This window comes from Podarcis tiliguerta, assembly GCF_965153285.1.
Source record: "Podarcis tiliguerta genome assembly, chromosome: 10".
NCBI classification, from domain to species: Eukaryota; Metazoa; Chordata; class Lepidosauria; order Squamata; family Lacertidae; genus Podarcis; species Podarcis tiliguerta.
The window spans coordinates 17,072,185-17,099,139 of NC_139543.1; the positions used below are offsets into that span (position 1 = coordinate 17,072,185).

Sequence of the window (26,955 nt, forward strand, 5' to 3'; positions counted from 1 at the left end):
TCATGACAAATGCTGTAACTGCTAGAGAGAAAAATATTTGAACCTCCTAAGTGGTCCTCATGCTCTAGCTATCTTGATTGCTGTTCTACTAAGAGAACAGCTGCATATCGCTGCGGCTTCTTCTTAGGTTTTAGAATCCCTAAACTACAAAGCCCAATAATCTTAATTTTGTTTTTGGTCTAGAACACTGGATAAATTTCATTTGAAAATTAGCAACAACAACAAAAACAAATAAGGGGAGTACTAGACACCCTACAGTCCATCTCTTTTCCAAGGTCTTAGGTTTCCTCTTTTTTGGTTCTGCTTTTAATATTTATATTTTGTCCTGCTTTTAATATTCATATTTTATTGAAAATATCTCATTTAAACAAAAAAGGGAAAAATAAAAAGGGAACAAAAAGTGCATAAAAATACAAAAAAAAGAAGTGAAGAGAAAAATACCGGTACAGTGGTGCCCCGCAAGACGAATGCCTCGCAAGATGGAAAACCCGCTAGACGAAAGGGTTTTCCGTTTTGGAGGTGCTTCGCAAAACGAATTTCCTATGGGCTTGCTTCGCAAGACGAAAATGTCTTGCGATTCCTGGGGGTTTTTTTCTGCTCCCCACCCCCTTTTTCTAAGGCACTAAGCTGCTAATAGCCTTTTAGCAGCTAATCCGCTAATCCCTTAAGCCTTTAATAGCCGCTAATAGCCGCTAAACTGCTAATAGCGCTAATCTGCTAATCCGCTAATGGGCTTGCTTCGCAAGACGAAAAAACCGCTAGACGAAGAGACTCACGGAACGGATTCTTTTCGTCTTGCGAGGCACCACTGTACTATAATTCTGTACATACTTGTCTAATCCAAAGGCATAGAAGTGAAATTATTATTGTAATAAATATACATTTATTTATTTATAGCCTACTATAAATTGTCCATACACAATCTGTATCCAAAAGCCAGTGGTTTTCAACCTGTGTGCCGTGGCACCGTAGAGTGCCTTGAATGATGGTTAGGGCTGCTTTGGGCACTACTGATCTTTGTCCCTCTTTCCTCCTCTCCCTCCTCTGATGCCCTGTTGCATCTCTGCCTCCCAAAGGCACAGCTGTTTGTTGCAGCAGCCCAGACTACAAGTTCTGCAGGCAAATGGTGCCTCTGGGGCTGGCCAGGGGGTGCTGGTTGCCAGGAGCTGAGGCAGCCTTGGCCTAAGCAAGCAAGCAAGCAAGCGGGTGAGGGAACCCAGCAGCCAGCCCACCAGCCATTGCTGTTGGGAATGGACAGGCAAGTCCCAGACCCCTGTGGAGCAGTGTGAGAAGGCACCTGTCTTTGTGGCAGAGGGGGAAACTCAGAGACCAGGGGCGGCAGAAGTGGCTGCCCAGAGGTCTCCCAAGGAGAGGGGAGAGGAGGCTGAGGGAACACTCCACAAGGGAGGGTGTTCAAAAAAGGGTGAGAGGCTGCCAGCTCTGCAGGCAAGGGGTGACATAACTGGGCCCCTGAGCCTCACAGAGGTGCTGCAGAAAGAATATAGTTGGCCAAGGGAGCCGTGGGATAAAAAAAGGTTGAAAACCTTTGCTAGAAGCTATCCATTCATATGTTGTCATACCTTCTATCCATTGATTAAAGGGGGGACATAGATTTATATTTCCAGTGGATCAATATCAGCCTTTTAGCCATGGTGAGGCCACAAAGAATCAATTTACATTGGACAGTTGCCAAATTCCATATAGCAGGTACATAATTCAAAATAAAATTATCCTCTGACAGTATCAGTTTCCTCCCCCCATATAATATTTATGCAAGCTAACACTTTCTCCCCAAACTTCATAAGCATAGGACATTGCATAAGCAAATGTTTCAATGAAGCATTATCCTTATTACATCTCCGCCAATATGTTGCCTCTTTTGTAAAAAAGCTAAGGTAGCTTTGTATTATCCATAATTTGTTCTTTATGTGCTGATGGTTGCAGAATTGGACTTTGGCTGCTGGGTTACGGCCCGGGCTGACCTAAAGGAGTACCACAGCAGCCGCAGAATCACAATACATATATGTGGTAAAAAATTAAGAGGACCTCCAGTTGCCTAGGTGGGCTAAACAAGGGTTGTTTGGTTGAAAAGATAGAATACTACTGTGTTTGAGAATGATTTTGCTGTTGACCTTTCTTCTGTTAGAGATGCATTCGTATTCCGCTGTGGTTATGGTTCCTGGTCCGACATGTCTTTTGTTGATGAGTTAATCTATACACTTCAGGTAGCCATTCCAGTATTACTCAGGATAAGTGATCTGCACTTATTTTCTTTTTTGGGGGGGGAGGCAGAGGGGGGGGGGTTGTTAGCCTCAACTTGTTAATAAAATGGAGCTTAGAAAATGGGCCAATGGCAACTTTCTGGAAAACAGATATATTATTTCCCCGTTTGCTTTCTTAATTTATTCACTGGACAATATGTGCTATCCTGCTCATGAAGTACTGCTCGTTAAGGCTGCAAACTTTTTTGCACTTTTTGAATATTCAACTCAGCCTAAATGTCACCAATCCAAAAAACAACAACACAAAAGAAGCTTTCTTGTTAACTTGTTGGACTATACAGGGTTCCCCCCACAAAACAGATCCACTTGGGAGAAAGCAAGATATACAGAGCCTCCTTTTGTTGCTGTCTGGCAGTGTCAAGATGCAACGCCAGATGGTCCTTTTTAGGAATCTCTGCTGATATAATTGATTTTGTTAAATTCAAAAGGGGTTGTCCAAATTCTGTTTCTCTTTTGAGATGACATGCTGCTTTTTGGAATCCATCCTTTTAGAACTGGAATGGCTCCAGTTGCCCCAGTTTCAAGCACACAACCTAAATCTACCAAATATTCTGGATACTCTTCATCATATTGCCTTTTTAAAAAAATAAAAATAAAAATCCAGGTTTGTTGGTAACCTCTGCCATGTCTTGGCCTCAATTGTGGCTGGAATTTAACCTTTTTCTTTTATTAAAAGAATAAAACTTTTATTAAATGTTTGTTTACACAATAATGCATAACAGCATAAATTATTAAAGTTTTGTTTTTAAGTACATCTGCACTCATTTAATTAGCCGAATGAGCAAATATTGGGACAGTGCAAAAGTGGAGCAGATTGGTCTGGCTGCAAAGTGATGGTAGCTGACAGGGAACATGAAATGACTTGTTGACATTCGGTTTCAGTAATGTCATGCCCAGGAAATAAGTAAAGGGTTGGTTATAAATGGAAAGCCTTTTCTGAAATGGAACAGAACACATATTTAGCGAACTTGCTGTGGACCTGGCCCATAGGAATGGGAATTGCTGTGTATTCATGATTGATATATAACTATTTTAAGGGTCATGTAGGCAGTAAAGCTGGGACGCGGGTGGCGCTGTGGGTTAAACCACAGAGCCTAGGGCTTGCTGATCAGAAGGTTGGGGGTTCAAATCCCTGTGACGGGGTGAGCTCCCGTTGCTTGGTCCCAGCTCCTGCCCACCTAGGAGTTCGAAAGCATGTCAAAGTGCAAGTAGATAAATAGGTACCGCTCCGGCGGGAAGGTAAACAGCCTTTCCGTGTGCTTCTTTGGTTCACCAGAAGCGGCTTAGTCATGCTGGCCACATGACCCGGGAGCTGTACACCAGCTCCCTCGGCCAATAAAGCGAGATGAGCGCTGCAACCCCAGAGTCGGCCACGACTGGACCTAATGGTCAGGGGTCCCTTTACCTTTTAGGCAGTAAAGTGTCAATAAGATTTCAGCCTTATAATAAGTCATAAAGCGTTAACTGGTTAAGAGACTTGCAGCGCAGGATAGGGTATCATAGAGTAAATTAGCACAGCATACAGAAGGTGTAACAGAAGAGACTAGAGGGTGTATTCACAAGTATTTCCATCACACTGCAGTACTTGTTGCACTATTGAACTGTGGTTCTTTGACAAGATACCACAGGCCTTAAATGGCTCATGACGCCAATACCTCTAGGACATTCTCTTTCCATATAAACCCACCCAAACCCCAAGATCATCTTCTGAGGTCCTTCATGTTCCTTCTCCATGAGAGGTCCTTAGGGTGGCAACACAAGAACAGGGCTTTTCTGCCGTGGCTCCCCATTTGTGGACTGCTCTCCCCAAGAAGGCTCGCCTGACACCTTCATTGTACACCTTTAGGTGCCAGGCCTTTGGCTGATTAATGTGTTTGGGTGAGGGTCATTGGTTTGGTTTTCATTTCATTTTATTTTTTGATCGTGTATTTCATGTTTTTATGTTGTGTTTTTATTCTGTGAACCTCACTGAGACCTGTGGGTATAGGGCACTGTGCAAATTTAATTAATAATAACAATAACAATAACACCACCCCAGATTTTGCAACTTTACTCCTGTGATTTTCTAGGCTAAAGGAATGGCAAACTGATTTTTTATTTTTTTCTGGAAGCAGCTAACACAGAAACGAGTACTAAAATACCACAATATTTTGCTTGATTTCCAGAAGCAGCTTTAGCGTAGTGTGAAAATTGACAGATAATGCACAAATTGACAGTTAAGGAAACACAGAGAAAATGAACTGTTGTGTGAATGCAGCCTACGTTTGTGGTATTTGATGTGAAAATAGTGGTATTAAAAGTACACAAGCATATACCAATTTCATCTGCCAGGTGGTGATGGGATGTGTATTAGAGGCTAGGCTGGGTTAATTGTGCAGAAAAAAACTTATGAGAGTAGTACGGTTGTAACCCCCCTTTTAAGGAATAACTCCTCAAACTATCCTCATAGGAGGTCTTTATATAAAAGAGAAGCAGAATTAGTTTAAGACACATTTACAACACCATCCCAGCAACTAAACATGCTTTTAAAAGTGTGTAATTAATTGAATTCTGGTAAACATCTGGCTAGGTAGTTAATTGCCTCCCTCTCGGTCTGCCTAGGCCTTTTTTTTCATTGTTTGGTTTGTTGGGCAGAAATCACTTGTCAGAGTAAATGTTATCAACTCTGAATTTTGCTCCGATAGGCAGAACTGGACAGCAAATTCATATTTGAATTCCATTCCCAAAGAACAGCACAAATTATTCAAGTGTTAAGACGAATCCAAGGCTGCTGCTGTGGAAGAAGCAAGACTCTTTTGGGTGTTAATGCTGTGAACCCCTCCATCGCAGGCTCGGGCTTTATATATGTGCAAATAAAGAATATATCACAAAGATGCCACAGTCTCCACTATTGCCTACATAGGAGGGAGGCTGTTTGGATTTTTTACACTTCCAGTGCCACAATCAATTAGAATATCCATGCCAGGAGATTTGTTGGGATGTATCCAATTTTATTCCTATGCAGAGTAAATGCAAGAGCGCTGTTGGATTGAGCCAATGCCCCATCTAGGTCAGCATCTCACGTTGGCCAACCAGATTCCTATTGGAAGCCAGAAAGCAGGACTCAAGGACAACATCCGTCTCCCCACTTGTGAGTCCCAGCTCCTGGCTTTCAGAAACATAATGCTTCCAACAGTGAAGGCAGACCATAGCCATTGTGTTTAGTAAGCATCAATAGCCATATTCTCAGTGAATTTGTCTAACCCTTGACTAATTGGAAAAAAGGACTTGACTAATTGAGGTTCGTTAACTTCAGTGGGTCCACTCTGAGTTTGATCCAACTCGTTAACTAAAAGTAGGAAATGATAGGCACTAATTATTAATTGCTATGCCTAAGTAATTAGCATGATCTCTTCAGAGTCCATGCATGTGCATCATCATCATCATCATCATCATTATCATTTATATCCGCCCATCTGGCTAGGTTTCCACCGCTCTGGGCGGCTCCCAAGAGAATACAGTGGTACCTCGGGTTAAGTACTTAATTCATTCCGGAGGTCTGTTCTTAACCTGAAACTGTTCTTAACCTGAAACACCACTTTAGCTAATGCGGCCTCCTGCTGCCGCTGCACCACCGGAGCACGATTTCTGTTCTCATCCTGAAGCAAAGTTCTTAACCTAGGTACTGTTTCTGGGTTAGCGGAGTCTGTAACCTGAAGCATCTGTTTATTTCCTTGACATCTGATGGGAGGGCATTCCACAGGACAGGCGCCACTACTGAGAAGGCCTTCTGCCTGATTCTCTGTAACCTCACTTCTCTCATTGAGGGAACTGCCAGAAGGCCCTGGGAGTTGGGCTTCAGTGTCCAGGCTGAATGATGGCGGTGGAGACGCTCTTTCAAGTATACTGGGCCGAGGCTATTTAGGGATTTAAAGGTCAGGACCAACACTTTGAATTGTGCTTGGAAACGTACTGGGAGCCAATGTAGGTCTTTCAGGACCAGTGTTATATGGTCTCGGCAGCCACTCCCAGTCACCAGTCTCACTGATGCATACTCATGAACATGCTCATGCCTTACAACATGCTCTCTAAATACAGATGAAAATAGGGGCAAGTTTGTAACATCTCTGGCCTCACACCAAAAATCAAACTACAAACCTTCGCAGTTAGACATTGTTGCAGGCTCTTCATCACTGTGTGCTTAATGCTGCAGAGATTTACTCTGAAAACATCTGTCATCCTTTGATTTAAAAACAAAGGTGCTTGCTCTTTTGTTTAGAGAATTGTTGTTGTTGTTGTTGTTACTGTTATTAAAAAAAATTCTCCAGTAAAATAATTTGCTAGCATCAGTTAAAAATGTACGGTAGGTGAAATTGAGTCAAATGTTGGCTAGGAATTTCACCATCTCGGAACATGTCTTCCTAAGGGCATGGTGTGATGATATTTATGTCTCATTCCCAATCATTGCCTCAATTAGCTTAAAGGTCCTCAAATTCTGCCATTTTATACAGCCGTATGAACTGCTAGTTTGGCTGGTCTTAGCAGATGCTGCATAGCTTGAAGGGTGCATAGAAATTAGGGCATTTCTGAACACTTGGGGACCACTAAAGAGATTTAGTAGTCAACTGCTAAAAGGTCATTCTTTGTTGCAGTACATGGCTGTCATTTAAATCCGGTGGCCTTGGAACATGATCGTTCCTGGTCGGCTACAGAGAGTTGACAAAACAAATGGCACAATTGCAGCTCAGCGCTTTAAAACCTGGGGCTGAACATGGATGAATGTGTGTCCCTGACTTTGGTTAGCTGCTTTATTATTAAAGTGAAATTCTTCAACGCTACCGTGCTTGACTCTTTAGCATTCTCTCCCTGAACTGACGTCTGCACAATACGTATTCAAAACAGGAGGGGTGATAATCAATAGCTGCATTCTAGAAAATACATCTTACCTGGTCTTTCTACTCTGAAGTTCAATCTTTCTGCTTATCTATTCGCGTTTGTGTCTTGTTGATTCTTTAGCAAACACAATGCCAACGGTGTGTGTTTGCCACACTTCATGCTACGTTCTGCTGAGTAACCCCTGGGGCACTTTTTGAGTGGTGTGGAACAACAGTACTCTGTTTGACTGAGAGAAGGAGAAAGCAGTCTCTCCATAGCTGAAAATGCATCCATCTTGTTCGCAGAATGCTTTTCAAGGATAGAAGAAAAGACATTGCACTGAACCATAACCTGCCGCTCCAGACACTTCTGGAAAATAAGCTGTGCCCTTACAGCATTCAGACACAATTGTTGCATCTTTGCCCTTTGCTTTTCACCCTGTTCTGTTGTGTTTCCTTTTGTTGGCGTGGGCGAAAAGGTTTCCCATTGTTTGCAGTCCTTCCCACTCTTTCCACCCACCGCCAATCTAGGCAGTGCAAGAAGCATTGCCACGGCATGATCTGGCAGGTTCAGATTTGCCAAACTTCCGAGCTGCTCAGTATTTCTGAACTAATCCAGGAAGGGAGACCCACGTCACTGCAGCCCCATCACCACTCACCCAATGCCTTCCTTATGAAGGGACAGCCAGGACTGTTTGGAGCATCCCGGGGGGGGGGGGTTCACGGGTAGAGCCCCCACCAGGTTGCCTGGAGCGGCAGTGAAAGTCAGCTCCCTTTCCTAGCTCTGAAGCTGTGCTGTCTCCCAATGGGTCACCGCCTCTGCCATGCCTCCTGGTCCACATGCTTGTTTCACGTGTGAAAGTTTTTAGGAGTTCAGCCTACACTTGAGTAGGACCCTGGCAGAGACACATGCCCGACTGGCATGTTCCCTCTTTCCTGGTCGATCGTTCGGGAGCTTCATAAGCTTTCTTCAGCCTGAACATCACAGCGACCGATGCCAACAGACATCGGCACACTTAGGGATCCGCAGAGTTTGTGCCATTTGCGTAACAGACCTCAGCATCTCAGCATTTTGGCTAATCGACTTTATTTACATACAGTGGTACCTCAGGTTACAGACACTTCAGGTTACAGACACTTCAGGTTACAAACTCCACTAACCCAGAAATAGTACCTCAGGTTAAGAACTTTGCTTCAGGATGAGAACAGAAATCGCACGGCGGTGGCACGGCAGCAGCGGGAAGCCCCATTAGCTAAAGTGGTACCTCAGTTTAAGAACAGTTTCAGGTTAAGAACAGACCTCCAGAATGAAATAAGTTCTTAATCCGAGGTACCACTGTAGAAACACACACAGAGCTCTGCAACATGGCTCCCTCTCTCTCTAGCATCAGGCAGCAAAGAGAAAAGAACAAAGGACAATAGTCCCACTTCGCAGAACACAGTAACACAAACATCCTGTCTCTGTCACTTCCCACTCTGTGGAGTCAAAACATATACCGTCATGTGATAGACAACAATCCCATGACTGCAATCATGGAGCAGGAATCCTAACAGTCATCCCTCCAAATGTTGGGTTCTGAAAGCTCTTCCCTGAAAATTTAGTTTGGACATTTTCACACTCCCCGCCCCCATGCTGGAAAAAGTCTGAGTGGAGTAAGGCAGCTTCTCAGTGACTGTTATTTGAATAATAAATCTACATGGTGTACACATTATCCATTATGACAGCAGGAAAATGTAGTTGTCAGAGTTCCCAAACAATGTAAAGTCAGCCTTAGAAATAGATTCACCCAAATGTATATATCTGTAAATGAGGAATTCCATTTGTTTTCTCTAAAACTGAGGTGAGCAGTTAATATTTCAGTTCAGGTCATCCCCATATGACTATTCCAGACAAATGCAGCCCATAAGTAAAGTGTTGTGGACTGCCGGGTTCTCAACTCCCTTGCTAGGGATAGCAAACCTAGGGATAGCAATTTTTTTTGTTTTGTTCAGTTTCTCATTTTTCCACATTTCCACATAAATTTGCATTTAAAAAAAAAAATTCCTGAAAATTCAGTAGCTTTCTGTGTGATTTCTCCTAATTTATATGGAATTTTGCCTAATATACACATTTTCTTCAAGGAAAATTCCCCCAATATGGCATGATTATATGTTGTTTTCAGAATAAATGTATTCTTACGCACACTTTTGTGTGTGTGTGTGTGGAGAGAGAGAGAGAGAGAGAGAGAGAGAGAGAGAGGAAGGACACATTACTAGGTGGAAGAACTACCTTGAAAAATTCAGAGAATTTTGAAAGATGGCTGTGTTTTGTTGTGTTGTTTCAGAAGCTGTGAATTATGTAAAGGTAAAGGTATCCCTGACCGTTAGGTCCTGTCGCGGACGATTCTGGGGTTGTGGCGCTCATCTCACTTTACTGGCCGAAGGAGCCAGTGCACAGCTTCTGGGTCATGAGGCCAGCATGACTAAGCCGCTTCTGGTAAACCAGAGCAGTGCCCGGAAACGCTGTTTACCTTCCCGCTGGAGCGGTACCTATTTATCTACTTGTGAATTATGTAGCCCTGCCTATAAATGCGCACTGAATTAATCCCCCCCCATCCCTATACAGTAAGTCCTTCCCCCAGTTTTTTTAGCCCTGGACATGCCAAAAACCAAACCAAAAATCCATTCAGCTTTGCAGTCAGATTTGCAGTCCAAGGGGTGTGTGTGTGCCTCAGGCACAGCTGTTTTAACAGATTGTTTTTAGTGTGGATTGAAAAGAAAGAAAGCCCTGTGTTTAAATGCTGTAATGGTGTGCTTTGCTGTGTTGCTGGTTGCTTGCACTCTTCACATTAGCATGCCCTTACAACGATGTGCCTCTGGGGCAGCTTCGTGCCGTTTTTGTGCTTCTGATCAGCCTTCTGATGCACACAGTCCTTGTCAACTTAGGTGCCATCTGCTTGTGCAATGTGCGCTGTAAATGTGAGCTCTGGTCATTTACTCAGTTATTCTGTTTGATGAGATCAAGGCGGTGTAGAAATCCCTTGCCTATATTCGGAATAAAGGAAGTTGTTTGGTGGTCCTCCTTGAAGGTGTTCCATGGTTTTGCTCTCTTAGTCAAGGAGACCTGCATCATGTTGCATACCAACAAAGGCATCTCTTAAGGAATGTTATTGCAGGTTTGATTCTCCTAATTGCCACCTTCCTTTCATCTAATCACGCAAGGCACCGTGTTTGATACCTCCTTAAATGCATAATGCATGACTTCTCATCTGCAATAGAGGTTTTTAAATTCCACAGTAGGTAAGATTCTCTAATTTGACATAATTGTTGTGGCATCAGCAGTTTAACGACGGCGCTCTTTATGGAGATAGAGATAAATAACTATATATAGTTCTGTTTGTACATCTCTCTCCCTCCACCCCCTTTACCTTTTCTCTAAAGCAAAACATGATGCTACACTTTCTTTCTTTCTTTAAAAAAAATCATTTTTCATTTTCATTCATTACATACATCTCAAATTCTTAATATTTACTATATATTCCTCCCTCCCCTCCAAGACTTCCCCAAACTTGTGTTTCTGGTTTGTTTCCATTTTCACCCTCTTTGCTATCTCTCAACAGACAAAGTTATTAATAACATAACATCAAACCTTAAAAACATAAAAATAAAATTAAATACACCATCTTATTTCACTATCTTCCAAACATTTTCTGATGCTAATAATGTGGATGTTTATTTAAATCCTGCCATCAAGTCTATCACCTTTCTTTGTTTCTGCAAATATAATATGAATGGTTCCCAATCTTTTTCAAAGTCTCTGTTGTCTTTTTCTCTTAGTCTTTCTGTCATTTTGCCATTTCTGCATAGTTCATCAACTTCTCTTGCCATTGATCTTTAGTTGGTATTTCTCCAGTCTTCCAATTTTGTGCATTCAACATTCTTGCTGCTGCAGTGGCATACATAAATAAAATCCTCATTTCTTTTGGTATGTCTTGACCTAAAATACCTAATAAAAAGGCTGTTTAACATTTTCTTCAATTCATTTTCTATCACTTCCCAGTAGGGTTTTACCATCTTACAAACCCACCACATGTGATAGAACGTACCTTCTGTTTCACATCTCCAACACTCTTTCTTTTCGTTTTTATACATTTTTGTCAATTTAACTGGTGATAAATACCAGTACATCATTTTCATATAATTCTCTCTCAATAATATGCAATCTGTAAATTTCAAATTTACTTTCCACAATTTTATCCATTCCTGAAATTGTATATTCCTACATGATGCTACTCCTTCAAGCGTTATTAGTTGCTGCCAATGCTAACCACACTTGGTCGGCCCATAAAAGTCAGTTGATTAATTTAATGAGTATGGTCTGAGTAGACTAACATGAGACAACACTCACTATATTGGTGTTAAACATATCTGCTCAAAAATGGTTGCAGGACGTTTAGCCCCCTTTTCTTTTCTTTTTGTAAAATCTATATGTGCAGTCCACCTACACCTGCTGAAGCACAGCACAACCTTTAGGATATTCAGAATGCTTTGAGACTCTTTTGTTCTTAAGCAGCATATAAATAAATGAAGTAGATTTAAATGCCAGAGAGATGTTTTATGGAAGAAGATCTCCACTTCTGTAGTAAAAATCCTAATTGTACAGGATTACAAAAAAGAAATTAGAGTAACAAAAATTTGTATCGTAATGACAGTTTTCCAGAATTGCTAGACTGATGGCCCAACTGGTCCCCTGATTTTTCAGCCACATACACGTAAATTATTTTCAAGATTTACTTCTTAGTAAATAGGATTGAGGTGTTGGGCTACGAATGAGGACAACATTGCCATCTCAAGCTTCTTCAAACCTTTAACGTGTAGTGGCTCTTTTAGATGTGGCAATCATTTTGTGTTATACCACAGGTCCATGGCAACCATTTTGTGTTGTCCCACAGCCCATGACACTTTCTCAAAATTCCAAATGTGCCTACTGACCAGAAAATGTCCGTACCCCCTGGCTTCATCCAACCTACAACAATAGTGCCTATATCTCAGAAACACACTTCTCTCACTCTAGTTTTTGAATGGAACTCAGTTGTGCAGACCTTGTAAAGGCTGCATTTTCCTGTTCTTACTCTGTCCTAGTTGTAGAACATTTCGTTCACTCTGTGTTCTTCAAGCATTTTGAATTCAGACCAACCCACTGGCAACCATCTCTTGGCTAGTGACCTAAGATTGGTGCATTGGACTATCTCCAATGCCAACTTTAGAGCAAGAGTTAAACAGGATCTTTCTGATCCGCTTCTAAAGATGTATACAGGGAAACCAAGAGATCAAAGTGGAAGCTCTTCCTTCCCAAATAATGTTGGGATGATAGGACACTGAGGGTCCAATTGCCTCCACAAATTGAATGTGCATTGGTAAGTATTTCTGCCAGAGGACATTCAACTTGCCCAGGCCTTGGCTGATTGGGGCAATGAACGCTTCACTTGCTTCAGGATTGTAGATTATCATGGAACTTTGCATCCCTCCAGTATGTCCTTCAAAGGCAAACAAACTTGCATTCTGAAAACCCCTATCAATGTGGCCTATAATGTCTACTCATTACCAATCTAATGAAGATACATGCTTGGTTATTTATGATGTATATAACATAGCAATGTTTGTACAGTGGTGCCTCGCAAGACGAAAAGAATCCGTTCCGCGAGTCTCTTCGTCTTGCGGTTTTTTCGTCTTGCGAAGCAAGCCCATTAGCGGATTAGCGCTATTAGCGGTTTAGCGGCTATCAGCGGCTATTAAAGGCTTAAGGGATTAGCGGATTAGCTGCTAAAAGGCTATTAGCGGCTTAGCGGGCTTAGTGGATCAGCTGATAAGCGGCTTAGCGATCAGCTGTTAAGCGGCTTAGCGATCAGCTGTTAAGCGGCTTAGCAGCTTGGGAAAAAGGGGGGAGGGAAAAAACCCCCGCAGGAACTCGCAAGAGATTTTCATCTTGCGAAGCAAGCCCATAGCAAATTCGTTTTGTGAAGCACCTCCAGAATGGAAAACCCTTTCGTCTAGTGGGTTTTCCGTCTTGCGAGGCATTCGTCTTGCGGGGCACCACTGTATCTAATTAGGAGCATGCATTATAATAACAGCTTGATCTTGGTAATGCTACGTTCGACACACACACACACTTTTAAGACTGCAGTCCTATGCACATTTACCTAGGATTAAGACTCTGAGCTACTACTGACTTGTACGTATAGAACTGACTATGTGAACAGTTAATAGATGTATCCCATTTTTGTCCCTGGAATGAAAATGGTAAATATTGCAGATAGGTAAATCATGCCGTTCTTGTTACCCGGTGCACTTTACCTAAATACCTCTTAATGCCACCTCATTTCCATTTTCTTACTTTACACATAAAGATTGGTCCTGCAGCATTTGCATTTGAAAGCAAGCATTAGTGTGATTTGCTGTCTCTTCCTAGGAAGAAATAGAACACATTTCATGTTCAATGCTGCTTTTTTTCATTTGCTTGCTCAACTGATTAAGTTTCATTTATAAGACCCTAGTATATTACCCAGTGCTAGTAAAGAGTACTATTACAATTTTTCATTCTTTGGAGAAGAGTACATCTGTATCCTCAGTATGACAGTATTAAATACAAATGATTTTACTACAAAACCGAGAATTTAGAGGTGGTGGCAGCTGTCCAACTTCCGGCATGCCTAGAGAAAGCGGATTACCTCAACTCATTTCAATCCGCAACCCTGTTGGTAATCTTTGATCCCTACATAAGTGCCTTTTGATACCCTTGGCCATTGCATTCTTTTTGATCCACTGTGGATCGGACATTGGAGGCACACTGTTTCAGTGCTTCCACTTCTATCTGTAGGGTTCATCTCAAAGAGCAGCTGTGAGATGCTGGGATTTGTTGGGTCCCATGGGAGTTGTATTGTGGGGGCTTCCAAAGTTCCATCTTCTCCCCCTGTGCTTTTAACATCTTCATGAAGCCATTGGGAGTGGCCATCAGGAGATGTGAAGCAAGATCACATCAATGAGCAGACGTCACGACCCTGTTTATCTTTGCTATCTGAGTTAGGTGAACCTGGAAAGTTGTTAGGCCAGGCAGTAATGGGTTGGATGAGGGCTAGTAAAATGAAGATGAACCCTGACAGGACTGTGGATTGGTAATTCCCAGGTTCAGGAAATTGAAAGGCAGCCTGTTATAGATGGGGCTGCACTCCCCCTGAAAGATCAGATGTGTTGTCTGGGGATACTTCTGGATTTGACTCTGTCATTGAAGGCCCAGGTGGCCTCAGTGGCATGGAGTGCCTTTTTCCAATGATGAGCAGCTCACCACCTATATGGTCTGAGATAGCCTGGGTGCAGTTATCTCTGCCCACGAAACTCTCAGCTGGACTACTGTTCTTTGCTCGACACTGCAAATGAAGCTGGTGCAAAAAGTAGCAGCCGGAGTTTTAATTGGCTTATCTGCAGGGGAACACTGACCTCTCCCTTTCACCACCCTGAACTGTCACTACCTGGTTGGTTTCCACAAAACAAGCCTCTTGCAAGTGGGTTCACTTTTCGTACTGGAGCTCATCTGGGGGCGGGGGGGGGGAGCATGGAGAGACAAATACAAGGATAAGAGGCACATACAATGGGAAGATTTAGCACAACCTACCTGTTCAATACATTGGCCTTTTAAAGTGCCCCCCCCAATGTTGCATGTGATTGAATCAGACCCATATCTAAGACATTCCACCAGTAGTTTATTAGAGCAGGTTAGCAACCGTTCTTCAGAAAAGACCCATGTAGCTGCTCCTTAAATGCACAAAATCAGAGTGTTTTGAAAAAGAAAGAAAGAATCCTGCCAGGTTTGCTTTCTGTCATAGAGCCCACACCATGTGACTAAAGAGGCAAATTACATTGTATAGAAATCAAATTGCACAGGTGCTGGAAACAGAAAAAAATGGAAAAATAAAAAAGGAGGGCATATGGGTAATGTGGGAAAGGGCATTCTGAAGAAGAACGATTTAACTCCAGTTTACTATGCTTACAGCTGCTGGGTGGCTTTCCCTTTTGTCAGGCAGATTGCTGGTTAATACTCCAAAATGATCTGCTGCGGAGAACTGAGATTGTTGAAACCTCTCCGTGTCTGAATGAAATATTGATCACAGCTTTGGAATGGTGATATGCCAGAACACTCGCCAGATGAGAGGGAAGGCCAAATGCAGCTAGAGAAGGAGAAGGAAAGCAGTTTGAAGTTTGGAAGACAGAGAGTGTGCTTCTAGACTATCGCTATTTGGGGGATGGATTCTATCACATACCTGCAAAATGAGGGTGCTTCATTATAGGTAATTGGGAGTTCTTGCACAACAAAACCACTTCTCCCAAAGTTTCAACATTTTACAATAACAAAAGAGACTTGAAAATGTACCAGAAAGTGTGAGATGACTTTTCCACAAACAAATCAGAGTAGATGCTCAATAAAGTGGTCATCCAGAGGTGCCTAGCAACAGGAAAGAGCTGTGGGTCGCAATGGGAGAGAAATTTGGTTTAGGTTGCATTTATAGGTAGACCTACCTAAGTCACATTTTCAGAAACAATAAAGAAATCAAAATGTGGCCATCCTTTGAAAGTTGCGCTTCTCTGAATTTTGCAATACAGTTCTCCAGGCAAGTAAGGTGTACAAAAATGCATATACATGGGTAAAATGTACGTAGAAATGCATATACCAGTGAAAATTACATACAAAAAGCATTATATTAGGAGAAATCACTTTGCAAAAATGTGAATATTGGGAAAAATTGAACAAAGTGCATATTAGGATAAATTAATATAGAATGCATAAAAATGTGGTTATATTAAGATAAATTTGCACCCTAATGCGGATGAATTTCCATGAGGATTTATTTTTTTTTAATTGCAAACTGAGATCAGAATTTAAGACTGGAAAAAGGAGAAACAGAAATGGTCACATCCATCCTTCCTTAGCTGTGTTAGAAAGTTAAAAGCACCTCGAAGGAGAAGGGCTTCTCTCTAGTGATCTGTGGCACAGCAGATCTCCAGTGTGTCCTGTTTGTCTCTACTGCTGCTCTGCTTGCACTTTTTTCTTGCTTGTAAATATTACAAGGATGCCATAAGTCTTCGGTGCTCTCTCATCCAAAGGAAACAAAACCTGACAAGTGCTGCCCCTGGAACTTCTCACCACTCATTCAAGTGGAGCTTGCGAAAAAATATTAATACATCAAAAGACATCTGGGATCAGTAAGGGTTGTGTTTTAAATAGGTTTTATGTGATTATGCCTGAAAATCGAGGCCGTGGGGAGGCCTTGGACTCAATGGGAATAATGCTTGCTTTAGGGGCCATCTAGTATCTCTTAATGAAACCTGGTAGGCCAGGCAAGATATGCTTATAAACTGTGTTGTACCAGTAAAATATTTTATCTCAGGACATCCTGGATCTGTTCCTACATTTTTAGAATCCTAAATATTACCCTGCAGATCTGCAGGTATAGTTTGCCAGAGGGTTTGATTTATTTGCTTTTTCCAATGCTTTACAAACTATTAGTGCACTAAATCACATTGAACAGTCACTCCTTAGATACTTGAAACAATTTGTTCTGTACTATATTTATACTAAAGTAGCTAGTAAAATCCAGCTATGGCATTTCTTTGCTCACTGGGTTTATTGGTAGCCTGGATTGGAGTAAGCAGAATTATTCCGTAGGAAGGCGAATGTTCGGTCTGTGTGTCTTTCAGTCTAAATTTAATATCTATTGATTTTCTTTTCTTTTCTTTTTCAAAGAAAAAGATCAGCATGACTAAGGATGAGATGAAGTAATGCTGTAAGAGAGAGTTAGTAAGGCTTCGCAGGGAAGAATTTAGCATAAAGTTGACATAAAGCATCTTCTAGTTGGGAGACGAGCTTAGCACGATTTCATTCAGCTCAGCCAGAGAAAATCTATTTTTATTCTCCCCCTTAAAAGGGTGAAGGTTGTCCAACAATCCCAGGAGTGTCAATTTAAGACTTGGTTGTGGTAATGGACACTGTTCTTTGTAGCATCTGCTTGTCTTGTTGTTGTCAGTTGCTTGTAGCTCTGAAAGATTTCTTCCCCAGCCTTCTTTCCCAAACCTTATTATCTCGCACACAACTGGCAAGCATGCATCTTGCACCCCAAATGTCTTCCGTTCAACTTCTTGAAGAGTCTTTTGCTTTGTGGTTCTTGTGTGAACAGCAGAGGGATAATGAATTCGAGAGCTGGTGCAGAAGTTAAAAATCTGTGTTTGGGATATCCTGGGGGGTTAACATGACTGAATGGTTGCCCAAACAAACAAAATGTCAGAGGGAATGGTTCTGAACTCTCTCGCCTTGCCCCCCACACACCGGTTTTCAATGTTCAGGAGCATTTTAATGTGTTGGTGAGAAGCAATCCACCATATTAACCCCACCCACAGTCTGAATTGGTCCCATCTCAAAGATATCTAGTTCTAGGCTTAGACTGCTTTATTATTACAGAAACAAGACTAAGGGATTTGCTTCTTGTGACCTACTATATTCAGACTCCAATTTTCATAGTCTATATATATATATTGCATCTGTTAAGAGAAGTGCACATGCATATAAATTATGACTTCTGCCTCCAAAATACGTATAAGTGGCACCAGGAATTGGACCTACTTGTGAGTATTTTGAAAAGGAAAGCTGTGATTGTTATGCATGCAGGTCCTTCCCAAATAATGCAATACAGTCATACCTCAGGTTGTGGGTTCGAGGACCCGAGCCCCGCGATGTGGAATGAATACACAAGGACATGTGATATAAGGTTTATGGGCAAGGAAAGGCCACAACTTTTATTGGTTACAGCAGTGAAAAGGTATTGGCTTAGGCATTGGATGTCTACCACAGGGGTTGAATCACCAGTAGGTGGAGCCTGTTGATGCCAATCCAACTATAGACTCTCCCCTGATGTCACCGAGGGTCGTGCCATGGCCTCCCGCCAAGCAGGCATCGGACAGAATACACGACCGCCAGATTCCTTTAACGGAATACCCAAAAATTGAAGGCATAGGCGATGGCCACACCTAGCACTTCGACACACAACAACACATTATTCCAATGCCTAACCTACCCACCAATACCACAAAAAAGTTGTGACGATTGCTACGAGGTAGGCGAAAAAACCAAAAGGCCTAATGCCAAATGGAAAAATTCCTACCAGGCCCCCCAGTCAACCAGGGCGACCAACCTAAGGTCCATAGCAAGGCCAAGAAAAAACGTCAACCCTAAGCTAAAGGGAGTGGAGGGTGGGTGACTCGCGACGGGACGAAGATCGATGAGAAGAGAGGCCGGGAAGGGGCTGGCGCCCAGCATAAATGCTGGAGGACACGCCTCCTCAGCGGCACCTGATTGGGTGCCTGCTGATGGGCGTGGGCGCCAGCCAGGTAAGAGGGAAGGCAGGGGGCTATCGCCCCCTGCTAGGGGGCGGGGCTCGGGCTCCCGCCCACAACCACTCCCCTCCCTTCCAGGGAGGAGAGTCTTTACAGCCGCTTCAGGTTGCATTTTTTTGGGTTGCGGACCACTGAAATCCGGAAGTACCGGAATGGGTTACTTCCAGGTTTCGGTGGTCACGCATGCGCAGAAGCACTAAATTGCACTTTGCGCATGCGCAGAAGAGAAGCGCCAAATCGCAACTCATGCATGCGCAGACGCGGACTGTGAACGCTGTGGGTTGTGAACGTGCATCCCACACAGATCACGTTTGCAACCCGAGCGTCCACTGTACACACATAATTTATATTCAGATGAAAGAATGTACAATGTACCATGTGATAACCTAGGTGGCAGTTTGTACACAGTACTGTAATGGTAAAACATATTCTACCATAAAACATAAAATGAAACTTAAGCAAAGCCATGCAAAGCAGAAGTGAATGGTTTTTGGGGTGTGAGATGCCTTCATAGTCTCAAAGCAGCAATAGTATACCCTAGCTGTAACTTTAATAGTAAATTGCTTATCTGCTTTGCCTGCACTGCCAGTTCAGTCAATAATACCTGTTCACTTTGTTGTGTCTGTAGTACTGAGATGAATAACTGTGTTGCTGAATTTAGTGGGAGATACTGCTGCTCTAGAAAGTAGGTGTGAACCGGCCAGTAAATCAGTGGCACCAGAGTATTATTTGCCATCTGTGGTGTAGTAGCACATTTTGAAGTGCAGGAGTACATCACAACAGCCCACAAATCTGCACCCACATTGAGAGTCTGTAGCCATGCCCCCACATACAACTCCCAAAAAACTGCAGTATAATGTCCAATTTATTAGAATCTGAATGATTATGCAATCCTTTGCGTTGTTACTAGAAATCAGATGCATTGACCTCAGTGCTCACTCGTGGCTGCAGAGGTTCAGCTTGTAAAACACACCATGAAAGATCTCAGCCCCTTGAAATGTCACCCTGAGCTTTTAATTAATAAATGTAAACAACCTTGCACAGAAGGTTTGCCATGTAACTGATAACATGAAATAAGAAATAAGAATGTGAAATAAGAAGGTGAAAGAAGTATCCAACATTTTCTCTATGCTAACCTATCAGAAACAGCAGTAAAACTCGAGAGCTTTGTTTTCACTACATACAGTTGTCAGAGCAAGGTGTGCCCATCAGTTATCCCGGGCATTCGAGAAGATGTCACCATCATTGCTGCTGTAAAAAGAAAAGTCAAACAGCTCTTCCCTTTTCACTACAGTGCCAGTTTGTTTTTTAAAAAGCTACTGTTGATTTTAATCATTTTTAATACCTGTTTTTAACTGTTTTCATTGACAGTTTTTTTAAAAAACAAATTTTATTAAAGAGTTTCTTGAGTTACAAAAGTACATGCTATCGTCTCTATTTTCAGGTCTACAGATCATTTACAGTGGTACCTCGGGTTAAGAACTTAATTCATTCTGGAGGTCCGTTCTTAACCTGAAACTGTTCTTAACCTGAGGTACCACTTTAGCTAATGGGGCTTCCTGCTGCCGTCACATGATTTCTGTTCTCACCCTGAAGCAAAGTTCTTAACTCGAGGTACTATTTCTCGGTTAGTGGAGTCTGTAACTTGAAGCAACTGTAACCTGTAACCACTGTACATCCGATGTAAGACATCAATGTTGTATAGAATATAAAGCTGGGGGAGAAGAGAGGGGGGAAGAGGGGTGGTAGTAAACCTACATTCTGTTCCTTAGTGTACGTGTGAGGTTTTGCGTCAGCACCACTTGGGTAGGTTCTTTTTCTATTCATTCATTATTTTCCCTTGGCAGTGAAAGAGGTTGGGGGGCCAGGGGGTGGTTGCTTGTCTTTAGTTGACTGCACGGAGATTTGTTTGTTTTATTTTATATTGTAAACCTCTTAGAGCAGCCTTTCTCAACCTGTGGGTCCCCAGGTGTTGTTGGACTACAACTCCCATCACCCGTAGCTAGCAAGGCCAGAGCTCAGGGATGATGGGAGTTGTGGTCCAACAACATCTGGGGACCCACAGGTTGAGAACCGCTGTCTTAGATAGAGGGTTGTTTTCATATCTATTCAATCAGCATATACGTTTTGTTAAATAACAAATCCTTAAATAGGGAAATACTATTATGCAATTGTGAATGATCATCCTCATATCATCATCCAGTTTAGCTTCTATGATGAAATCTGTGAAGACTGACTCCTTAGCTGAATTTTGGTGTGCTGTCTGGTTATCTGCTTACGAGACATGCCAAATCGTGTTTTTAGTGTTTGAAGCCCTAAACAACTTGGGACCAGGTTACCTAAGGGGCTGCCTCTCCCCATATATTTCTGTCAGCAACTCCACTCCTCTGATGGGTTATTGTCATGGGTACCACATGCTCTACAAATGTACTTTGTTGTTTAGTCGTTTAGTCGTGTCCGACTCTTCGTGACCCCATGAACCAGAGCACACCAGGCACTTCTGTCTTCCACTGCCTCCCGCAGTTTGGTCAAACTCATGCTGGTTGCTTCGAGAACACTATCCAACCATCTCATCCTCTGTCATCCCCTTCTCCTTGTGCCCTCCATCTTTCCCAACTTTTTCTATCTTTCCCGTCTTTTCCAGGGAGTCTTCTCTTCTCATGAGGTGGCCAAAGTACTGGAGCCTCAGCTTCACGATCTGTCCTTTCAGTGAGCACTCAGGGCTGATTCCCTTAAGAATGGAATGGAGGTTTGATCTTCTTGCAGTCCATGGGACTCTCAAGAGTCTCCTCCAGCACCATAATTACTTTGCTCTAGATAGCAGTCTTTGGGTGTTGCAGTTCCAGCCCTCTGGAATTAGTTTCCTGCTGAAATCCGACATGTGCCAGTTGTCTTGATAGTTTTTTGGTAGTTTAATATGGCTTTCCCTGAAGTATGACCCAGCCATTTATGGGATATCAACTACACAAATTTAAAACATGGTTTTCTGCTTTTTAGAGTCTGTTGCATTTTACCTTCTTTTTTAAGAGTTTGTCTCTTTGGCATTTCATACTTTCCTATGTTATTGTACACCAGGCTGTGGTGGTTTATAAATCTGAAGAATCATATTTATAAGATCTAGAATGCAGTCAGAAGACTCGGATGAGAGAAAATGGTTTGCTTGAGGGGAAATGGCTAACTTCAAAGGCGAGATGCAATATACAAAAGCACTTTTTAAATTCCTTGTAAAGCTCTTTTAGAACTGCAAGTACTCATTCTAATAACTGTTAATTATTTATAATGACATATTATCCCCATTAGACTTGCAATTGTACTGTCATGTACTTAGTATCATGTCAGAGTTCCCTACCAGTTCTATAGCAGTCTAAGAAATATATTCACTCAAGCATAGAAGTCTGTGAATGAGCAAATTTCATTCACAGGTGATGGGATGTGGTAAAGAACAAACCTGTAACCAGATGCTCATAATTTGTGACCTGCCAAGGTGGACATTGCATTGTGACCTTGATAGATCCTCTATTATTGTGGTCTTTGGTGTTTGACGAATCCTCTATTATTGCAATCCTAGGCAGTAAAAATAATAATACAGGAGATCCATAAACCTTCTACTGATGATCTGCTATATAAGGCTGGCATTCTGTGCTGTTGGCCACAAGTTGTGCAGGCCTGTCTTAAATGTTAAGCTTCTAATTAAAAAGTACTCTTGTTTTCCCCTGAGAAGTCATTTCCTTCAGTATGGTTGTAGCTTCTTCCCTGGTACCACTGAGCCTAGGGTTTGCTGATTGGAAGGTCGGCAGTTCGAATCCCCACGACGGGGTGAGCTCCTGTTGCTCGGTCCCTGCTCCTGCCAACCTAGCAGTTCGAAAGCACATCAAATTGCAAGTAGATAAATAGGTACCACTCCAGTGGGAAGGTAAACAGCGTTTTTGTGTGCTGCTCTGGTTTCGCCAGAAGCGGCTTAGTCATGCTGGCCACATGACCCAGAAAAACTGTCTGCGGACAAACGTCGGCTCCCTCAGCCAGTAAAGCAAGATGATCGCCGCAACCCCAGAGTCATCCGTGACTGGACTTAACGGTCAGGGGTGCTGTACCTTTACCTTTTTATGTACAATATATTCGGAAAACTACAAGCTCAGCTCTAAAGTAATTATTCAACCAAAGTGCCAATTTAAATCAATGGATTTGCTTGCCCAAGAACTAAGGCAACACTTTACAATTGAGTCCTTTGTGATGGATTAATCCTGACAGAAAAGTTCTACTTGTGGAGCATCATAACAAATTGCATAATAGAGAAAGTCACAGAACCAAGGGCAGATAGAAGCTTTCTTTGTTGAACTGGAAGAAGGTTGAAGAGAGGGTGCTTCATGCTTTTTAAGAGGTCTCCATCGCGTAGACCATTTAAAATGAAATTCATGTATCTATTTAACAAAGATGTGCAGGATACGTTCTAGAAACAGCGTTTCATGATGAATAAATGAGGCTCAGAATCAACTCACTAGGAAGAATCCACTCGGATAGAAAACATTCAAATGAACATTTTAAACATTAGCATATGGGTAATTTCAATGAAATGTCAACCTAGGGACCCATTTTTTCATTTTCACATTTTTCAAATTTTCATTTCATTTATGTGTTCAATATCATTTTAAATATAATTAAGAAAATGTGATTAGATGCTAAGTTATTTATGCATGAGGTCCAAAAAACCCCACCCTCAAACACTTTATCATAGACCACCCCCTGATTTCAATAACATGCATTACTCAAGATTCACCTGAAAGTAATTCTCAGTGGACTACTTGATAAGCATTATTTTTTTCCTTCAGCATTGGCAGTGTTGTAGAAACCAGTAGTGTGTTGTGAAAATCAACTATTTTGAACAGGGTCTTGTTATCCCATTAAAGGCTGTTTTGACCAAACCTTGATTAAATTAATTTATAATAATAATTTATTGTTTATACCCCACCCATCTGGTTGGGCTTCCCCAGCCACTCTGGGCAGCTTCCAACAAAAGATTAAAATACAGTAATGCATCAAACATTAAACGCTTCCCCAAACAGGGCTGCCTTCAGATGTCTTCTAAAAGTTTGGTAGTTGTTCTCTTTGACATCTGGTGGGAGGGCGTTCCACAGGGCAGGTGCCACTACTGAGAAGGCCCTCTGCCTGGTTGCCTGTAACTTGGCTTCTCGCAGTGAGGGAACCACCAGAAGGCCCTCGGCGCTGGACCTCAGTGTCTGGGTAGAATGATGGTGGTGGAGAAGCTCCTTCGGCTATCTTTATCTATCTTCCATCAACACCAGGATCAGCAGTGGACAAAATGAATCAAGTGGAGATCCAAGTAGTTATTCTTGACTGTTCTGCAAACTTCCCACAGATCTGGTGCTGGTGGATGGAGTTGGTCACCATCCAACAGATGGAGCTACCAGCAGTTCATGGACAATGGTTTGAGAACCTCTGCACTAGACCTTCTCATACTGTTGGAAACAGTGCACATCTAATTTGTGGAAGGGGAACTGGATGGCATCCATGCCTCTACCTAATTTCTATTTATTCATCAGCTCTGTGTGGGAGGTCTGAGACAGGAGAAGTGTGTGCTTCTCATCCACACATTCAGTCTACACAATTTCCAGATGGGTGGAAAGAGGAAAAAGACAAGGACAGGCTTTCCGAGACTTGGGTCTCCAGCTGTTGTTGGGACTACAACTCCCATCATCCCTAGCTAGTAGGACCAGTGGTCAGGGATGATGGGAACTGTAGTCCCAAAACAGCTGGAGACCCAAGTTTGGGAAACCCTGGACTGAGAGCATGTGAAATGCCAAAAGCATGTTTTAAATGGACCGTTAAAGTACAGTGGTGCCCCGCAAGACGAATGCCTCGCAAGACGGAAAACCCGCTAGACAAAAGGGTTTTCCATTTTGGAGGTGCTTCGCAAAACGAATTTGCTATGGGCTTGCTTCGCAAGACGAAAATGTCTTGCGATTCCTGGGGGTTTTTTTCCCCTCCCAGCCTTTTTCCCAAGCCCCTAAGCCACTGAACAGCTGATCTAAGCCGCTTATCAGCTGATCTAAGCCGCTAATAGCCTTTTAGCAGCTAATCTGCTAATCCCTTAAGCCTTTAATAGCCGCTAATAGCCGCTAAACCGCTAATAGCGCTAATCCGCTAATGGGCTTGCTTCGCAAGATGAAAAAAAACCGCAAGACGAAGAGACTCGCGGAACAGATTCTTTTCGTCTTGCGAGGCACCACTGTAATCAGGGCTTGCTGCTCAAAAATAGGCAAATATTTGTCCTGTAGTAATGAAGGACTATTTTACTGGTGTACTCTGAGACTGGACTCTCAAGAAATGTTTTGGAGACTTTTTGCAAACCCTCTCATATGAAACAATACAACAATCATCTTCATCATTTGCTAGAGTTTTAAGGTGTTCACAACTTCTAGAGCAGTAGTAGCTAACCTGGTAGCCTCTAGATCAGAGGTCAGCAACCTAAGGCCCATGGCCGGTTCTGTGGATTGGCATAGGGATTCCATAGTTGTTGTTTTTTCACGGTGCTGGCACCTCCCCCCCCCACTGACATCCCCCCCCCACCATGGCGGAACCTCCTCCCTCTTCCCACCCCCCTCCTGCTGCAGCAAATTGCCAGCCAATCACCTGCTAATGTTTGAGGCCCTGGCCAATGGGAGAGCGGCGGCTGCACATGGCCGAGAGGAGGAAGAGGGCTGGGCTGAGATGGCCAAGCGCATTTCCAGCAGCTCCTCATCAGAGCAAGCTGTTTGCCACTGCCACGGCTGCCACCACCCATGCCAGCACTCTGCCAAGCGTGGGTCCTGTGCATAGCTGTCAACTTTTCCCTTTTCTTGCGAGGAATCCTATTCAGAATAAGGGAATTTCCCTTTTAAAAAGGGGAACGTTGACAGCTATGCTCCTGTGCCTGCCCTTGTGAGCGGCAGAGGCTGGCGGCAGCGGGGGAGGAGGAGGAATGAGCAGCCCGAAAGGAGCCCTTTTGCGCTGCTCGTCCCTCCGCCGCCACTGCTGCCACGAGCCTCTGCCTCTCAGCAGCACCCTAAGTAGGCAGGGGGACGGAAGGGGCTGGGGGAGAGAGGGGGAGAGAAAAGCCCCCTCTGCCATGTGTGCATGCACTCTGGCCCACCAGGAGATTTGTGGTGCGGTGAACCAGCCCCCCCCCCCAGTAAAGTTGCCAACCCCTGCTCTAGATGTTTTGGAAGACGGTTCCCATCAGCCTCAGCCAGCATAGCTAATGGTCAAAGATGTGGAGGTTGTAGTCCACAACATCTGGAGGGCACCAACATCTGGAGAGGAAATCACAGAGGGCAGCCCTGTTCTAGATCCATCACTGGGGTGGGGGGCAGAAGAAGCATATATGAACAGACATACTGCTTCTCCCCACACTGTCACTTTCCCTAAATTACTGGTGACTTTAGCACTGCATTTACCAACATAACAGCAATTAAGCATGATCTCTGGGAGCACTGAAAGTGAAAAGAATGCTAAAGGCGAGAGGGTGTTATTTGTTTTTCTTTTTCTTGATTAATTTTAGCTGCTTTTTTCCTTCTGCCTTACGCCATGACCATTAACACAATACATTGGCTGTGTTGTTGTTTTTTTAAATAATTTTTTACTAATTTACAACAAAAACAAAACAAAACATACATTGTTTTCACACCCAAATTTTTCCAAATCTTTCTTTTTGAACTTCCTTCAGCTTTTCCATAAATCTTTCGTAGTCATTATTAATTTACGCATTTCCTTTGTTTATATTGTCATTGCTTGAATCTTTTTCCTCTATTCCCTTTTAGCAATACCTCTCACATTTTCACAGTGCTCTTTTAAAACCCTCTGGCGTTATTTGGCCCTCACTTATATTCTCCAGATATTCAACAATTTTTCTCCAGTCCTCTGTAAACTTTTGGTCTCTTAAGTATCTAATCTTCCCAGACATCTTATCCAATTCAGCATAGTCTAACAACTTCAATCTCCAGTCTTCTATTGTCAGTATTTCCTGTTGTTTCCATTTCTGAGCCAGCAACACCCTTGCAGCCGTCACTGCATATTGGAAAAACTTACTGTCCTTTCTCTTAATCTCCTTTCCTAAAATACCTAACAGAAAGACCTCTGGCTTCTTTGTAAAAGTATATTTTAGAATCTTTTTCAATTCATTATATATCATTTCCCAGAAGCCTTTCACTTTCTTGCATTCCCACCACATGTGGTAGAATGAACCTTCTTTTTCTTTACATTTCCAACACTTATTGCATGTCTTATACATTTTCGCTAATTTTACCGGTGTTATATACCACCTATAAAACATTTTCATAACATTTTCTTTCAGTGTCATACATGCTGTAAATTTTAGGTTTTCCTTCCATAGTTTTTCCCAGTCTTCA

At 42.6% G+C, this 26,955-nt stretch overlaps 1 protein-coding gene across 4 annotated transcripts in view; it reads left to right on the forward strand.

Annotated features, from left to right (window-relative positions):
• GRM8 (glutamate metabotropic receptor 8) overlaps positions 1 to 26,955 on the forward strand; it is a 556,320-nt gene that overhangs the window by 507,600 nt on the left and 21,765 nt on the right. The window lies entirely within an intron of this gene.